Consider the following 17,875-nt stretch of genomic DNA (forward strand, 5'->3'; position numbering starts at 1 on the left):
CATGGATCTCTATTTTCTAGTTTAGTTTTATTTAAAAAATTGCTTGTTTCAATTTTAAAATTTTTTCTCTTTCATCTATTATGTAAGAGCTTGTTATATTTATCCTCCTGGTCATAGACTTGTTTTACTCCTATGATATGCCACCTTTTACTGCCTCCAATGTACATTTGAATTAGTCTATCATACTTTACTACTACTTTAATTCTCTCCTTTAATTTCAGTCATCCATTTATTATATACCTCACTCTGGGTTTGTGTGTGTGTGTGGGCATGTGTGCACATTCACCAGTTTATAAAAAGGTACAACTACTTGTACTTTTAAGATAATTATATTTGTTTCTAAACTTTTACTCTTTTTCATGACAAAAATATTTTCAAAGCCATTTGTTTCAGTATTCAAGAAAGTACTCCTATTCTTTGTTTCTTGCAGAATCCTTTCATAGACAGTAGGATTTTCCTCTGTTTTAAAGAAAAAAAAGATGTGTTTTGTATTCACCTTTTTCCAGCAAACATTGGTGTAGCTAGAGCCCTCAGGTAGCTCATCAGTGTACACTTACAATCTGTTAGCTCCTCATATTCATAGTCTTAGAGTGTATAACTGAAAGACTGTGATAAGATCACGCCCTAATCTGTTAGACCCTTTAACGACTCTTTTTTTTTTTTTAATATTTATTTATTTGGTTGCACCGGGTCTTAGTTGTGGCAGGCAGGCTCCTTAGTTGTGGTACACAGGCTCCTTAGCTTTGGCATGTGAACTCTTAGTTGCGGCATGCATGTGGGATCTAGTTCCCTGACCAGGGATTGAACGTGGGCCCCCTGCATTGGCAGCACAAAGTCTTAACCAGTGCACCACCAGGGAAGTCCCTCTTTAACAACTCTTGAAAGTCAGATTAAGTGTTAGGGTCTTCATCATGCAACACAGTGCATGAAAGAATGCACATTCTGGCATGATTCACCCCATCCCCTTCTTATCTTACCAGGTTTATAAATTTTCCTAAAATAAAAAGACATTCAGAATGCAATGTCCTATGATTTCACCACCTCATCTCAACATAATGATGCATTCTGGAATTCAGTTTTTGAATAAATAAAAAAGTGAGAAATGAATGGAAAATGCAACCAGTGGAGAGAAGACATATTTCTTGATTTCTTCAGAGTACTGTTTGAATCTACTGATTTCTGTTGTCTTTTTTCTTTCCCATCATATTAATGCATTAGCAGTTATATTTGTTAACTGGTAAAGCTACTATTTATATGACATTTAATTTCAATCAATCAATCAAATTTTTTCATAATCTGAGGAGTCAAAGTATGCATGGTTGATACTTTGCAAATAATATAACAATAGAGTTCCTTCTCATTAGAATATTCTTACTTTCCAGATATATCCTGTATTCTGAATAGCTGTCATTTGTCTCTCCAGATCCTCTCTCCATCCTTGCATTGCATCAATGGTCTGACTTGTACTCCAGTGTGGCAAATATGAGAAAAAAGAAGGAGGTGCCAAGGCCAACAGAAGAGAGAGTTCAGGGCATTTATTTTCTCAGCTTTCTCCCAGTCAGGTGACCATGGGTTTACAGCATTACTCTTTTAATGACTACAGCTCCTGTCAGATGGCTTTTATCACACAGCTCTCTCTTGTGTCATGAACCCGAGGTTATTGCTCCATCCCTTGCCATTTTCCTAAACCCATCCACCTATTTGTAAACAACCCCTTTATTAAACTGTCCTCAAATTACCTAATTTGAATGTGTCATAAGTTTCTTGCTGTGACCTCAACTGATGTGCCTTCTTAGAGAGAGAACAGGCAACCTGGAAATAACACACACTCTACCATTTAGAAGTTATGTGATCTGGTTAAATTGCTACGTATCATTTAGTCTGTTCATCTGTAATCATGTCTAATGATATCTACCCGTGAAGATGTTGTGAGAAGAAAAGTGCACAACACATAAAACTGTTGTGAGAAGAAAAGTGCACTTGGGACATGGTAGGTATAAAATAAATATTATCTGGTATTATTTTTAGGTTTCATTGGCCAAATTATCCTAGTAATTAAGAATAAAAAAATAAATGCACACGTATACATAGAAGGGGAAATAATATTATCAATTAGTGGCTCTTAAAATTTGTACTGATGCTTTAATTCTATTTCAAAGACAAAAGCATATGAAATTGTTTTCAAACAATATATAATGGCAGGTATGTGCAAATTTAATCCACATCATACATCGTAATTTTTAATGTCACTTGTAATGAAGACTAAAACTCAAAACTGCTGTGAAAATTACATCTAGCAAAATAATGACAGCAAAAAGTGCACAGTGTTAAAATTCATAAAATATTGTCTAATTGGTGCAACCCACTGTATATGGCAAAATTATCAAATTGTTGCTAATTTTCACATATCCATGTATAATGACCTTATATAGTGTATCAAAGTGGTCTATTGCAGCTGAGATTTCAAAATGCAGTATGGATTTTTTTATGTTCATATAGTATTATCTTCTTCCAGTCATGAACCACTCCTGAAGCATATACTACTCAAAATAACAACACTATAACATTGGCATTAGGTTCAGTCAAAAAATGTAAAGTTAAATATTAATATCGACATGGATTCTATTAATATGTGTTATAGTTCCATGGGATGCATGAACAGATCTTTGATTTTTCCACTTCTGAATTTCAATATTGCTGTAGGTGTTGGAGATCTCTTTTAACTTTATAGCTAATTTGGCTCCCAACATCCTCTCACTATTGTAATCATAAATAAGATGTACATAAACACTTCAGCCTAAAGATGCTTTATGTTAGGGATCTTTTAAACAGTAAAGTACACATAAAATGTTTCAGTATATAGTGCCATCCTTGTAAAATTTATTGAAAATTTTAATAAAAACACTTTCATTTATGATATATCATGAAAAACAGTTTTAAAAAACTGCTTTCTGGAAGCTCTTAACATAATAGTTTCTTCATTTTAGGTAAGAAGATTAAGGGAAGAACCAGAAGTTAGAATATACTTCATTCATTTGCTCAACAAACATCAACTCTAATTCTGTGCCATGAAATGTACTAAGCACATTTCTTGGACTAATTAATGTTTTACAAATGAAACTACTTAGGAGACACATTAAGTATCCTTGCCATAAAGCTGGTAATCGAAGTAGCTAGAATTGAAGTCCAGACATTATAACTCCAAAACCTACCATCTCAACTACTACATCATATCTTTCCCCAAACTCAGTACTATTATGTACTTTTTATAAGATTCCAAAATTAATATGCAAATATATTCCCCAAGTCACAAACTATGGTAAACCTAGATTATATAATATATATTAAAATGTTCTTTTATCTTAGCATGTTTTTTCAATTATAGCAAAATAATTATAATTATTTTGATAATTCCAAAATCTAGATGTACCTTCTCAGTAGACAAAAAAATTATAATATATTCAGTGTAGTTATGGGGTTAAATGTTTTAATATTCTAATTCTCTGAAATTATTAACCCACATTTGAAATAAAGTAATATTCCATTGTTTATAATACTTGTCTAACCAGAATACATATTCCTTGAATATGTTTTATAATGGTTTATGCCTCTGTAGCTTAAGAAACATAGAAATATTTTGTTTCAACGTGACAGTTAGAAGGATAGTATGTAATGCTAGCTGAAATCCTGCCCCTAGTTTTTTAAACCTTGGGGCTGAGAAATACCTCAAGGGATTTAACATAACCATGATAGTATACATAATGGCCCAAAATTGGGATACAGTTTTTCTTATACCATGCAAATGAATCATTCCCACCTTATTAATCACTGTTAGATTAGATAGATTTGAAAAAAAAAAAAGTTAAATAAAAGAGAAAAAACACTTCACTAGAAGATCAGTAGCCTATATGCTACTAAGAAAAGGAAATGCCCAGGTTTAAAGACCATTTAAGCAATTATTCTTACAACTTTTAGTACTTATGAAAATGGAAACTTACCTTTTGATTATTTTATATGTTTTCTCTATAGTTATGATTAAATACTAAATAGGAATAACAAACAATTACTTATCGTTATGGATGTATCAGATCTGGCTTTCATAATCACCATCAGACATAGGCAGTATAATTATTATTTTCTCTAATATTAAAGATGAGAATGTTTCAAGAAGTTTGTGGAGTTTTCCAAGACAAGATGACCAGTGATCAATGGAGGCAGACTTTTCTCGCTTACTTAGGAATTTTTTAATGTGCTATTTACTTGTCTACTTCAATAATTATCCCAGCAAAGTTATTATTTTAGTGATTATAAGTGATTTATAATTTCATAGAAATTTTCACAAGCCATCTATTAATGATTTTATAATTTTTTTCTGATAATAAAAATAATACATGCTCATTGCAAAATTCTGAAAAGTAGTGGAATATAAAAAGTATTGAAAAATTACCTGTGTGTCTGCTCCCAAAAGATAACTCCTTTAATATCTCAGATCCGTCTTAATTTCAAAATGTCCCAGATTAGAACTCATTGTCTTTCTCTTTTTTCCCTCTTTTGTAGCCCATGTCTTCACTCTTCTCATAGCTGCTGAAAGCAGAAACATAGGAAATATCTCAAATTTGTCATTTCCATCCATCCTTAGCATGTAATTAATCACTAATTTCTATAGGTAGTTACATCTCAATATCACATTTTTATGTAACACCTCTCAGTGCCTAAACCTGGAATGGTGCAATCTATTAGCATTGCCTTTGATGAAGAAGAGTGAAAAGCAGAGTCATCCTTCAGATATATTTTTCATTCTGAGCTATGTTTTGCCAGATATTTGTAATTCTTGCTTTGGACTATAGACTTATTTGTTAATTTCACTAATGTTAGTAATATTTAATCCTATTAGTATAACTAAGTACTAATAATTAGCATTAAATATGAGTTTTTTTAATGCTATCAATATTTTTAAAAGGTCTTATGTCAGTTTGACAGATTTATTGTTTTTAGGGAAATATGGTTGCTTTAGATTTAAAAATCAATCATATTAACAGAATAAAACATAAAATATATGTAAATACCTCAAAAGATTCAGAAAAGCACTTGACAAACACCTATGTATCACAAAAATTATTACCAAATAGGGAACAGAAGGAACTTCTTAATCTGACAAAGCACAATAAAATAAAAACTACACTAAATTTCATATTTAAAGGTAAAATATGAAAGTCTTTCCCTGGATAATAAAAATGGAAAAGATTATCTGCTATTACCTTTTATGTTTTTTTTATTTTACTGGAGATTATACACACAGTAATCAGTCAAAATAAATAAATTTTATACAGACAGGAAATGAAGAGATTTAATTGTCACAATAATAAGCAGAGAACTTGAGAGTCTATGTAGAAAACTCAGATAAATCTCTGGGTCAACTATTAGAATTAATAATTGACTATAACAAGTTTACTAGATATGAGATCAATACATAAAAATCTATTTATATACTAGGCATAAATCATTAGTAAATAATTTTTAAATAGCTTTTACACTAGAATAAAACAAACATTCAAAAACTTAGGAATAAAGCTAATGAAGAGTATAAAATCTTTACACAGATTTTTGAAGAATATTTTTTAAAAGAAATTAGAGACCTTAATAAAGATGTGATATACCATGTCAGTATTTGTAATGACAAAGTACTATAAAGATATCAATTTTTCCTAAATTGACTTAGAGATTCAATTACATGGCAGAAGCTTTTTTTTTTTCATGGAAATTTAAACAACTGATTTTTAAATTTACATGGAAAACTAAACCCATGCAAACTTGAAGAAATAACGTGATATAAAATCTTATATCACAGTAAAGCAAAAGAGAGTAAATCAACAGTAATTATGACAGTGTGGCATTAGTACAAGTAGTGCAGAAAAGGAAAAAAAGCCAAGTGGAGTGGAATAGATGGTACAAAACAGAAAAATTGAGCAATACAAAGATAGATAGAGACATAGATAGGGATACTTAGAGCAGTTGTGAAAGTATAGTTTTTACTGTAATTGGTCTTGGGTTAATTGATTAGGTACACGGAGAAGAAATAAAGCTTGACCTCTTTTTTACACTACTTTGAATCTCTGTTTCAGGGAGATTGTTGATCAAAAAGAGAAAAATGAATAATCGAGGTTCTAGAATAAGGAATATTTTCTTAACTATGAGATAGACTCCAAAAAACACTAACCATAAGGAAAGTGATTTATTAATTTGACTGTATTAAGTATAGAAAATTCTGAAATGAGTGACAAAAGATAGTTATAATATACAAAAATAATACATAACAAAAAAGATGTATAATATCAATAACCTGAAGAGGAATGACCAACAGAAAAATGGGCTGAGGAACTGAATAGGTCATTCATAAATATGTTGAACAATTGGTCAGTAAGTATATAAACAGATGTTCATTCCCATTGGTCATTAGAGAAATGCTAATAAAAACTACAATCAGGTACTATTACAGCAAAATGTCTAAAATAAAGAAGATTGACAAAGATTTGCATTGGGTGGAATTTACATATACTGTGACTGGTGGGAATGTAAGTTAATTCAGAAACACTGGAAACTGCCAGCTATCTTCTAAAGTGAATTAATTCATTCCCAATGACCCAACAATTCCACTCTAGATCTACACTTACAGAAACCCTCACATGTCCCAAAAGACATTGCAAAATGATCATTCAGTGTTATTGCCAACAGTGAAAAGTAAGAAAACAACTCAATTACCCATCAAAACAAGAATGAGGTATATTCTTATAATGGAAGAGTGCAATGAAGCTTCACTGTTACTCATATCTAATTGGAAGAATCTCTCGAAAATAATGTTTAGCTAAAGAGCAAGACACAAAATGGAAATATACTATATGGTTCCATTTTTATAAAGCTAAAAACATGCAGAACTAATATAGTGTATTAGAAGTCGGGATAGTGATTAATTTTGCAGAGAAGGAGAGACTAGTGATTAGGTGGGGATAGAAGAGTAATTTCTGGTGCTGGAGATAGTCTTTTTCTTGACATAGGTAATAGTAACATGGATAAGTTTACTTTTAATAGTAAAATGAACTACGCTTTTACGTATAATACAATGAAAGTTTATTTTAAAGTATAAATGCACTATACAATATTTAATTAAAAGGAAAAGCATTAGAAAGAAATACATCAATATAAATATTTTTCCCTCCTGTGGCAGAAGTAAGAGTGCTTTCTATTTTTTCTTTTAGTTTTTGTGTTGTAAATTTGTTTTATAAATTTTTGGCAAGTTTAACTTATGTAGCAATCAAGAATTTTAAAAGCAATAGAGATAAATACAAGTTTTAAAATGATTACAAAAAATCTTAATACATTGACTGAATTTTATAACCATGAAATCCTTAATTATATTGATTTCTGGCCTTGACATTTGATTTTGATAATCTGGATTGGCTACCATCACAGACAATACACTAAAAAAAAAAAAAAAAAAAAGAAAGAAAGCAAGCAAGCTATTTTTATTGCTCTGTTAAACTATACCATTCCAAAGTTAAACAGTATATGGTTCTCAGAATACACATTCCAATGATGAAAGAGGCCACTTATATTAATCATTGAGTTGTACCACTTTTATATTTTAATTTGCTAAAATGTCAACTTAAGTACTGTCCTTTATCTCAGAAGAACACACACTAGTAAAAATTCTATGTAAACACAAATATTTGGAACATGATCAGCAGATCTTTTGATGTCTCTTTCCCAGATATAGTTTTATTTCTCAGGTAAAACACGAAAACATTCAATACAAATGTTCAGACAGTACTGGCATAAATCAAATTAGCATAAGATTATTCAACCAAAAAAAAAGTAAAGAAGTTTTTATGAGTGTGCCTAAATTAAACTTATATTCATTCAATGTCCCACCCATTCATAAAATGATCATATTTCTTCTGTTGAACTATAGTAGTAAAAAAGAATGAGCAGACCAGAGGGCACACAGCAGAAGCAAGAAGAACTACAATCCTGCAGCCTGTGGAATGAAAACCACATTCACAGAAAGATAGACAGAATGAAAAGGCAGAGGACTATGTACCAGATGAAGGAACAAGATAAAACCCCAGAAAAACAACTAAATGAAGTGGAGATAGGCAACCTTCAAAAAAAAAGAATTCAGAATAATAATAGTGAAGATGATCCAGGGCCTTAGAAAAAGAATGGAGGCAAAGATTGAGAAGATGTAAGAAATGTTTAACAAAGACCTAGAAGGATTAAAGAACAAACACCTAGAAGAATTAAAGAACAAACAAACAGAGATGAACAATATAATAACTGAAATGAAAAATACACTAGAAGGAATCAACAGCAGAATAACTGAGGCAGAAGAACGGATAAGTGACTTGGAAGACAGAATGGTAGAATTCACTGTCGTGGAACAGAAAAGAAAAAAAATGAAAAGAAATGAGGACAGCCTAAAACACGTCTGGGACAACATTAAACACACAAACATTCACATTATACAGGGTCCCAGAAGGAGAAGAGAGAGAGAGAAAGGACCAGAGAAAATATTTGAAGAGATTATAGTCGAAAACTTCCCTAACCTGGGAAAGGAAATAGCCACCCAAGTCCAGGAAGCACAGAGGGTCCCAGGCAGGATAAACCCAAGGAGAAACATGCTGAGACACATAGTACTCAAACTGACCAAAATTAAAGATAAACAAAAATTATTAAAAGCAACAAGGGAAAAAAGACAAATAACATACAAGGGAACTCCCTAAGGTTAACAGCTGATTTCTCAGCAGAAACTCCATAAGCCAGAAGGGAATGGCACGATATATTTAAACTGATGAAAGGGAAGAAACTATAACCAAGATTACTCTACTGGGCAAGAATCTCATTCAGATTCAATGGAGAAATCAAAAGCTTTACAGACAAGCAAAAGCTAAAAGAATTCAACACCACCAACCAACGCTACAATAAATGCTAAAGGAATTTCTCTAAGTGGGAAACACAAGAGAAGAAAAGGACCTACAAAACCAAACCCAAAACAATTAAGAAAATAATAATAGGAACATAGATATCGATAATTACCTTAAATGTAACTGGATTAAAGGCTCCAACCAAAAGACACACCTGGCTGAATGGATACAAAAACAAGACCCATCTATATGCTGTCTACAAGAGACCCACTTCAGACCTTGGGACACATACAGACTGAAAGTGAGGGGATGGAAAAAGATTTTCCATGCAAATGGAAATCAAAAGAAAGCTGGAGTAGCAATACTCATATCAGATAAAATAGACTATAAAATAAAGAATGTTACAAGAGACAAGGAAGGACACTACATAATGATCAAGGGATCAATCAAGAAGAAGATATAACAAGTACAAATAAATATGCACCCAACATTGGAGCACCTCAATACAAAGGCAGATGCTAACAGCTATAAAAGAGGAAATCGACAGTAACATAATAATAGTGGGGGACTTTAACACCTCACTTACACCAATGGACAGATCATCCAGACAGAAAATTAATAAAGAAACACAACCTTTAAATGACAGAGTAGACCAGATAGATTTAATTGATATTTATAGGACATTCCATCCAAGAACAGCAGATTACACTTTCTTTACAAGTGCACATGGAACATTCTCCAGGATAGATCACATTCTGGGTTACAAATCAAGCTTCAGTAAATTTAAGAAAATTGAAATCATATCAAGCATCTTTTCTGACCACAGCACTATGAGATTAGAAATAAATTACAGGGGAAAAAAACGTAAAAAACACAAACACATGGAGGCTAAACAATATATTACTAAATAAACAAGATATCACAGAAAAAATGAAAGAGGAAATAAAAAACTACCTAGAGACAACTGACAACGAAAACATGATGATCCAAAACCTATGGGATGCAGCAAAAGCAGTTCTAAGAGGGAAGTTTATAGCAATACAATCCTACCTCAAGAATAAGAAAAATCTCAAATAAAAAACCCAACCTTACACCTAAAGCAACTAGAGAAAGAAGAACAAACAAAACCCAACCTTACACCTAAACCAACTAGAGAAAGAAGAACAAACAAAACCCAAAATTAGTAAAAGGAAGGGAATCATAAAGATCAGAGCAAAATAACTGAAAAGGAAACAAAACAATAGCAAAGATCAATAAAACTAAAAGCTGGTTCTTTGGGAAGATAAACAAAATTGATAAACCTTTACCCAGACTCATAAAGAAAAAGAGGGAGAGAAGTGAAATCAATAAAATTAGAAATGAAAAAGGAGAAGTTACAATGGACGCCACAGAAATACAAAGTATCATAAGAGACTACTACGGGCAACTCTATGGCAATAAAATGGACAACCTGGAAGAAATGGACAGCTTCTTAGAAAGGTATAACCTTCCAAGACTGAACCACGGAGAAATAGAAAATATGAACAGACCAATCACAAGTAATGAAATTGAAACTGGGATTAAAAATCTTCCAATAAACAAAAGCCCAGGACCAGGTGGCTTCACAGGTGAATTCTATCAAACATTTAGAGAAGAGCTAACACCCATCCTTCTCAAACTCTTCCAAAAAACTGCAGAGGAAGGAACACTCCCAAACTCATTCTGCAAGGCCACCATCACCCTGATACCAAAACCAGACAAAGATACTACAAAAAAAGAAAATTACAGACCAATATCATCGGTGAATATAGATGCAAAAATCATCAACAAAAAACTAGCAAACAGAATCCAACAACACATTAAAAGGATCATACACTATGATTAAGTGGGATTTAACACAGGGAAGCAAGGATTCTTCAATATATGCAAATCAAACAATGTGATACACCATATTAACAAATTGAAGAATAAAAACCATATGATCATCTCAATAGAGGCAGAAAAAAAGCTTCTGACAAAATTCAACACCATTTATGATAAAAACTCTCCAGAAACTGGGCATAGAGGGAAACTACCTCAACATAATAAAACCCATATATGACAAACCCAAAGCAAACATCATTCTCAATGGTGAAAAACTGAAAGAATTTCTTCTAAGATCAGGAACAAGACAAGGATGTCCACTCTCATCACTATTATTCAACACAGTTTTGGAAGTCCTAGCCATGGCAATCAGAGAAGAAAAAGAAATAAAAGGAATCCAAACTGTAAAAGAAGAAGTAAAACTGTCTATGTGTGCAGATGACATGATACTCTATATAGAAAATCCTAAAGATGCCACCAGAAAACTACTAGAGTTAATCAATGCATTTGGTAAGGGTGCAGGATACAAAATTAATGCACAGAAATCTCTTGCATTCCTATACACTAACAATGAAAGATCAGAAGGGAAATTAAGGAAACAATCCCATTCACCATTGCAACCAAAAGAATAAAATACCTAGGAATAAACCTACCTAAGGAGGTAAAAGGCCTGTACTCAGAAAACTCTAAGACACTGATAAAAGAAATCAAATATGACACAAACAGATGGACAGATATACCATGTTCTTGGAGTGGAATAATCAATATTGTGAAAATGACTATACTACCCAAAGCAATCTACAGATTCAGTGCAATCCCAAAGCAATCTACAGATTCAATGCAATCCCTATCAAATTACCAATGGCATTTTTTACAGAACTAGAATAAAATATCTTAAAATTTGTATGGAGAAACAAAAGACCCCGAACAGCAGAAGCAATCTTGAGGGGAAAAAAATGGAGCTGGAGGAATCAGACTCCGTGACTTCAGACTATACTACAAAGCTACAGTAATCAAGACAATATGGTACTGGCACAAAAACAGAAACATAGATCAATGGAAGAGGATAGAAAGCCCAGAGATAAACCCACGCACCTGCGGTCAACTAATCTATTACAAAGGAGGCAAGGATATATAATGGAAAAAAGACAGTCTCTTCAATAAGTGGTGCTGGGAAAACTGGACAGCTACATGTAAAAGAAGGAAATTAGAACACTTCCTAACACCATACACAAAAATAAACTCAAAATGGATTAAAGACCTAAATGTAAAACCAGACACTATAAAACTCTTAGAAGAATACATAGGATGAACACTCTTTGACATCAATCACAGCAAGATCTTTTTTGACCCACCTCCTAGAGTAATGGAAATAAAAACAAAAAGAAACAAACGGGACCTAATAAAACTTAAAAGCATTTGCACAGCAAAGGAAACTATAAACAAGATAAAAAGACAACCTTCAGACAGGAGAAAATATTTGCCAACAAATCAAGAGACAAAGGACTAATCTCCAAAATATATAAACAGCTCATGCAGCTCAATATTAAAAAAACAAACAACCCAATCAAAACATGGGCAGAAGACCTAAATAGACATTTTTCCAAAAAAGACATACAGATGGCCAAGAGGCACATGAAAAGCTACTCAGCATCACTAAATTATTAGAGAAATGCAAATCAAAACAACAATGAAGTATCACCTCACACCAGTTAGAATGGGCATCATCAGAAAATCTACAAACAACAAATGCTGGAGAGGATTTGGAGAAAAGGGAACCCTCTTGCACTGTTGGTGGGAATATAAATTGATACAGCCACTATGGAGAACAGTATGGAGGTTCCTTAAAAAACGAAAAATAGAATTACCATATGATCCAGCAATCCCACTACTGGGCATATACCCAGAGAAAACCATAATTCAAAAAGACACATGCACCCCAATGTTCATTGCAGCACTATTTACAATAGCTAGGTTATGGAAGCAACCTTTAATGCCCATTGACTGACGAATGGATAAAGAAGAAGTGGTACATATATACAATGGAATATTTCTCAGCCATAAAAAGGAACGAAATTGGGTCATTTGTTGAGACATGGATGGACCAAGAGACTGTCATACAGAGTGAAGTAAGTCAGAAAAACAAATATCGTGTATTAACGCATATATGTGGAATCTAGAAAAATGGTACAGATGAACCGGTTTGCCACGCAGAAATTGAGACACAGATGTAGAGGACAAACGTATGGACACCAAGGGGGGAAAGTGGGGCTGGAGTGGTCGTGGTGGGATGAATTAGGAGATTGGGATTGACATATATACACTAATATGTATAAAATAGATAACTAATGAGAACCTGCTGTATAAAAATAATGAAATAAAATTCAAAAAAAATAATTAAAAAAAAGAACAAGCAAAAAAAATCAAGTTGGTAATGACCTTTATTTAGTAATTCAGAAATTCACATTGCAGACTTGTTGAAACAGAATATAGATTAGAAGTATTTGTGAGATGTGCACATAGATTTGATTTTTTAGATGAGTCTGTGGTAAAAGTTAAATATATGCAGCAACTGGTTCATGTGAAACACTATGATAAGTTTTTAAACTTTTTTTCCTGCCAATCATCAAATAAATATTTGAAGAGGTTAACACTATCTTTACTTCAAGAAGAGGGATCTGTAGCTTATTTGGGAACTTTCCCAGGATCACAAAACTAATAAATGAGAAGGTTATTCAACTCTGGGGTCTGTTGTGATTACAAATCTGTGTAGCAAGTTTAAACTTTTAAAAATGTGAATATTTTGGGAATTTTGCATTTCCAGCTCTTCGTATTAGTAAAGCGGTGAATATAAATTTCATACATATTGGGTTCTTTTGATGGCTCTTTGCACTGATCAGATTAACCAGACAATTGGTAAATCTTGGATGTCATGTGCATGCTGGCATGAATATCCATTTTTATCAAAAAGGCACTTTTTACATTTGATGCAAAACAAACATATTAGGGGATAGTATAATTGAAAAAAAATGTGAAATCTATTGGGAAAGCCTAAGATGATGTGCTAAAGCTATACATTTTGTCCTTTAAAATAATATATACTTTTCCCAGATGACTTTTATAATGAATAATGCTATAATAACATATGTGTGGTACTTATAGTTTATGGAATTTCTAACCTATATGTATTCATAAAGATCACAAAATCACTATAAGGAAAGAAGGGAAAATTCTCTTCACCTTTTCACAGTTAAGCAAGAGGAGATCTTGACATATTGAAAGGCACTCAGAAATAAAATTGACATACTTTTATTTCAAGTTTTCGCTCTTCTTCCAAGCACACTATCTACCTTGTACCAAGGCTTAATTTTGCAAAGTTTGTATTATCATTATTTTTTAAAATTTTATTTTGTATTTCAGCCACTTGAGAGGAGTAGCATTTACATTATCAGGCACAGAAAAAGGCTTACCTGTGCATTGAGAGTGTTGAAGTAATATTTTTCAAGGTTTACAGTACATGATGCCACGTTAAATACTGGATATGGATGAGTCCCTACTGCGGCTTTCTCTCTGGTCTAAAACCTGCTTCTCATTATCCCCACAGCTTCACAGTAACAACATAACAAGGCATTTAGCTGCCTGAAGTGGAGCTACTACACTCCTGTTATATACATAGTATACATCAGCTATATTCATAAAATAGGCTTAGAATTTTTTTGGTGTATGTTGGTGTGATATAACTTATTGTTGCTCCTGTGGAAGGTGATCGTGGTTGTCAAGTGTAAATGTTGGGTCAGAGAGTCTTGAGAAAGAAGGAGGACAAGAGGGGCCACAATGGTGCCTGTCCGCATTTGGGCTACTAAGAAAGGCTGTAGTCTTTATGATTTGAGAGACAAAGGCTCATGAAATTTTAATATGAGATATTTTAGAAGATCCTGGAACAAGCAGAATTTGGAAATGTGAAGTGCAGTACAGAATCAACAAAAATATATTTTCTTGACCCAGATTCCAGTACTGTTGTGAAAACTGTAAGGTTGGTAGCTTTAGAGCACTGGATGATACAGCACCTTTGGATGCATGGTTGCTGAGACTACATAATCTGTGAAAATTGCTGAAAAAAAGCAGAAGGAGTAGCAGAAAAAAAGAGGTGCACCGAAGAGTCTGTGTAGTCAGTGATGTGCTGATTAATTTTAACAACTGACTTACAGGGGAAAAAATTGTTTGTAGCATTTGCCAATTCCCGTGGTGTAAACACTCCCACCAGGGGTGATTTCAAATTACCAACATGAGGTAATTTAACAAAGAGTTTGGAAGAGATGCCCACAAATAGAGCATGTGAATCATAGAAGCTGGCTGAAGCACAGAGGTGCGTGTAGCAATTCCAGATTAACTGGTGATAAATAGGGAGCTTTCAAGTACCCACCCTTTTTGGTTACTCTCAGGCATACATTTCAAATGTTTGTGTAAAATGAATACAATTTGAGCAGTTTGGGTGTTCAGGCCATTGTAGTTTGACCAAAAACATTGCAATTGGACTCTGGGCAACATCCCAGTTACACTTAATATTGCTTGATATAAAATGTAGTTTGAAATGTTCTAATCTTATCCTTAGGAACTTCAAATGCTGTCAGCTCTATTTTCTAAATGCATCTTGGATCCCCCGCCTGTCTGCTCATTAGTTCAACTTGATGTCCCAAGTACTATTCTTGTCACTAGGAATATAATGATGAAAAAGACAGGAAAGTTTCCTGCCCTTATCATTTCTTGCTTCAACTATGACAACCTTCTGATTTGTTTCAGTGTATCTAGTGTCTTCATTCCATTTTAACATCGTGGTCAGGCTGATTTTTTTCGCCCAGACTACAAAAATGATGACCTAATGCTCCCAATTATATTTTCCCCAAAACTCCCTCAAAATTAGCCCCTGCCTGTCTTATTCTAATATCCCGACTCTTCCCTACTAGAGTCATGCCTAATATCTTGTCACTTTTTAAATATATGATAAATCCAGCTCTCTTGCCTTTGAACATAATGTACTTTCTGCCTGAAATGTCCTTCCCATCTCACACTGGAAACCCCCCACCTTACAGTTCAAAAAAGATGACATCCTCTGTAAAGCTTTCTCTGACTTATCCCAGAAAAAAATAGGTCCTCCATGTCCCACCCCTGCTTCTCAGAGTGCCCTCTCTAACAGTTATTTGTTCCAGATGCAAAAGGCCACCACATATGGCTACGAAAAGTGTATACTGCCCAGCCTTAGGGGGCGCCCTTCACAGGAGAGTCTATGTTACGATTAAAGGAGTGATAATCATAAACTATATAAACGGTGAATCTTTGCAACATGGCAACCATGATATTTATATTTTCCCACAAAATGTGAAATAACCATGGAAAGAAATTGTGTCTTGTCCATTTGTAAAAACCTGCCTATAAATTGTACAGAAGCCAATTTTTGTTAAAATGACTTAATAAATACAAAGAAGTGTGTTTACCAGCCTGTTATATGAGTATGTACTACTAATGATGTCACTACTCAAGACTGTAAGATCTGATGTGCAACTAATCTATAAGCCACCTCTATGCAAGCTTTTAATTTGAAGTACTTTCAGGTTGTTAAAAATGACCACATTTTAAGTTTGTTGTAGTTTATTGGTGCTTTATTAACTCTCATATATCTCTAGATCCATATAATTGGCATGTTGTTAAACTACTCCTTGTACCTAGAAGATTTTCATATAGTAACAGACAATAGTCTCTGATGAAGCTTTGATTCACAATTAATTAGTACAGCAAAAGGTTGTGCTTTTGGCTCTGTCCCTTCAGTAAATTGTGATATGACACATATTTGCATTTACTTAGCACAGCTGGTTTTCATGAAAAGAGCACTTGCCCTCAGAATGATTTAAAGCAAATGCAGAATGGCTTCATTCCTAAAAGAAGAAATCCATCCTGTAAAGCAGGTGGCTTAAATGTGTTATGGACAAATAATATTTTTCATGCACGGTATCCTAAAGAATTCTTTTCAAAGAAGCTCTCCCTTGTTCACAGGTTGAAAACCCCATAATAAAAGATAAATATCATGTGAAATTCTGCAATTCCACATTATACTATTCTTTGCAATGCAAATTTTTATACAGTACATTAAGACCATTCTATACTATTTTATTAGGTAATTATTCTAATCAAAGCTATTAATCTGTTCTGTTGGAGAAAAAAATCTTATGGCAGTTTAGTGAACATTAATTTTCAAATGAGTTTAAATCTGATTTGGATATATATATGATACATATATAAATACTTTAAATTCATAGACTTTCTTGAGTTCTGACTCATAATTTTTAGCATTTTATGTAAAATTAATACTTTGCTCAAATATAGTTCATATTGTGGTTTTATTTCCATTAAAACATGAACCTGAGATTTTAACATAAAAATTTCATTGTACCATATAATTTGAAGAAACACTTAGATACAAGAAAGATGATGTGTGGGTGTGAAGATATATTTCTATTGAAACCGAACTAAAAATATCTTTGGAGATCTATAATTTTCCAAAGGCTTTGAATAGTAATCACAAAAGGATCTGGCATTTCATCCTAATAATATGTATCATCATCATACCAACCTAGTTTTTCTCACATATGTTAACATTATGTTTCAATGTACTTGGACAGTCTTCATATTTACTATTATTACATTTCAACTAATTTGGACTGGTTTAATGTTTAGAATATTACTGTTATTGTATACACCATACACATACTTCTTAAGGTAGGAAATTATAAGAAAACATCCACCCTCATGCAATACTGTCTTTGATAATTTTCTATATTCATACTGCAATAAATTATAAAGAATGATCTTAGCCCTAAAACTACATTGAATAAAATTTAACCAGACTTTGAGGAATACTCAAAATTTTATTTAGGATTTTTAACTGATTCATGGTTTTTCACATTCTGTATTACTTAGAAGATAATATAAAAATAATATTATGTTTGAATTTGGCTCGATGGGACTCTCAACTAGAATTAAGATATAACCTGGGATTGCTTGTCTTGCCAAATCTGAATGGATTTGTACAAGAGGCTTTCACTGCCGTTCTGCATGTGCAG

Source organism: Balaenoptera borealis (genome assembly GCF_965194805.1).
Source record: "Balaenoptera borealis genome assembly, chromosome: 7".
In the NCBI taxonomy this organism is placed as follows: Eukaryota; Metazoa; Chordata; class Mammalia; order Artiodactyla; family Balaenopteridae; genus Balaenoptera; species Balaenoptera borealis.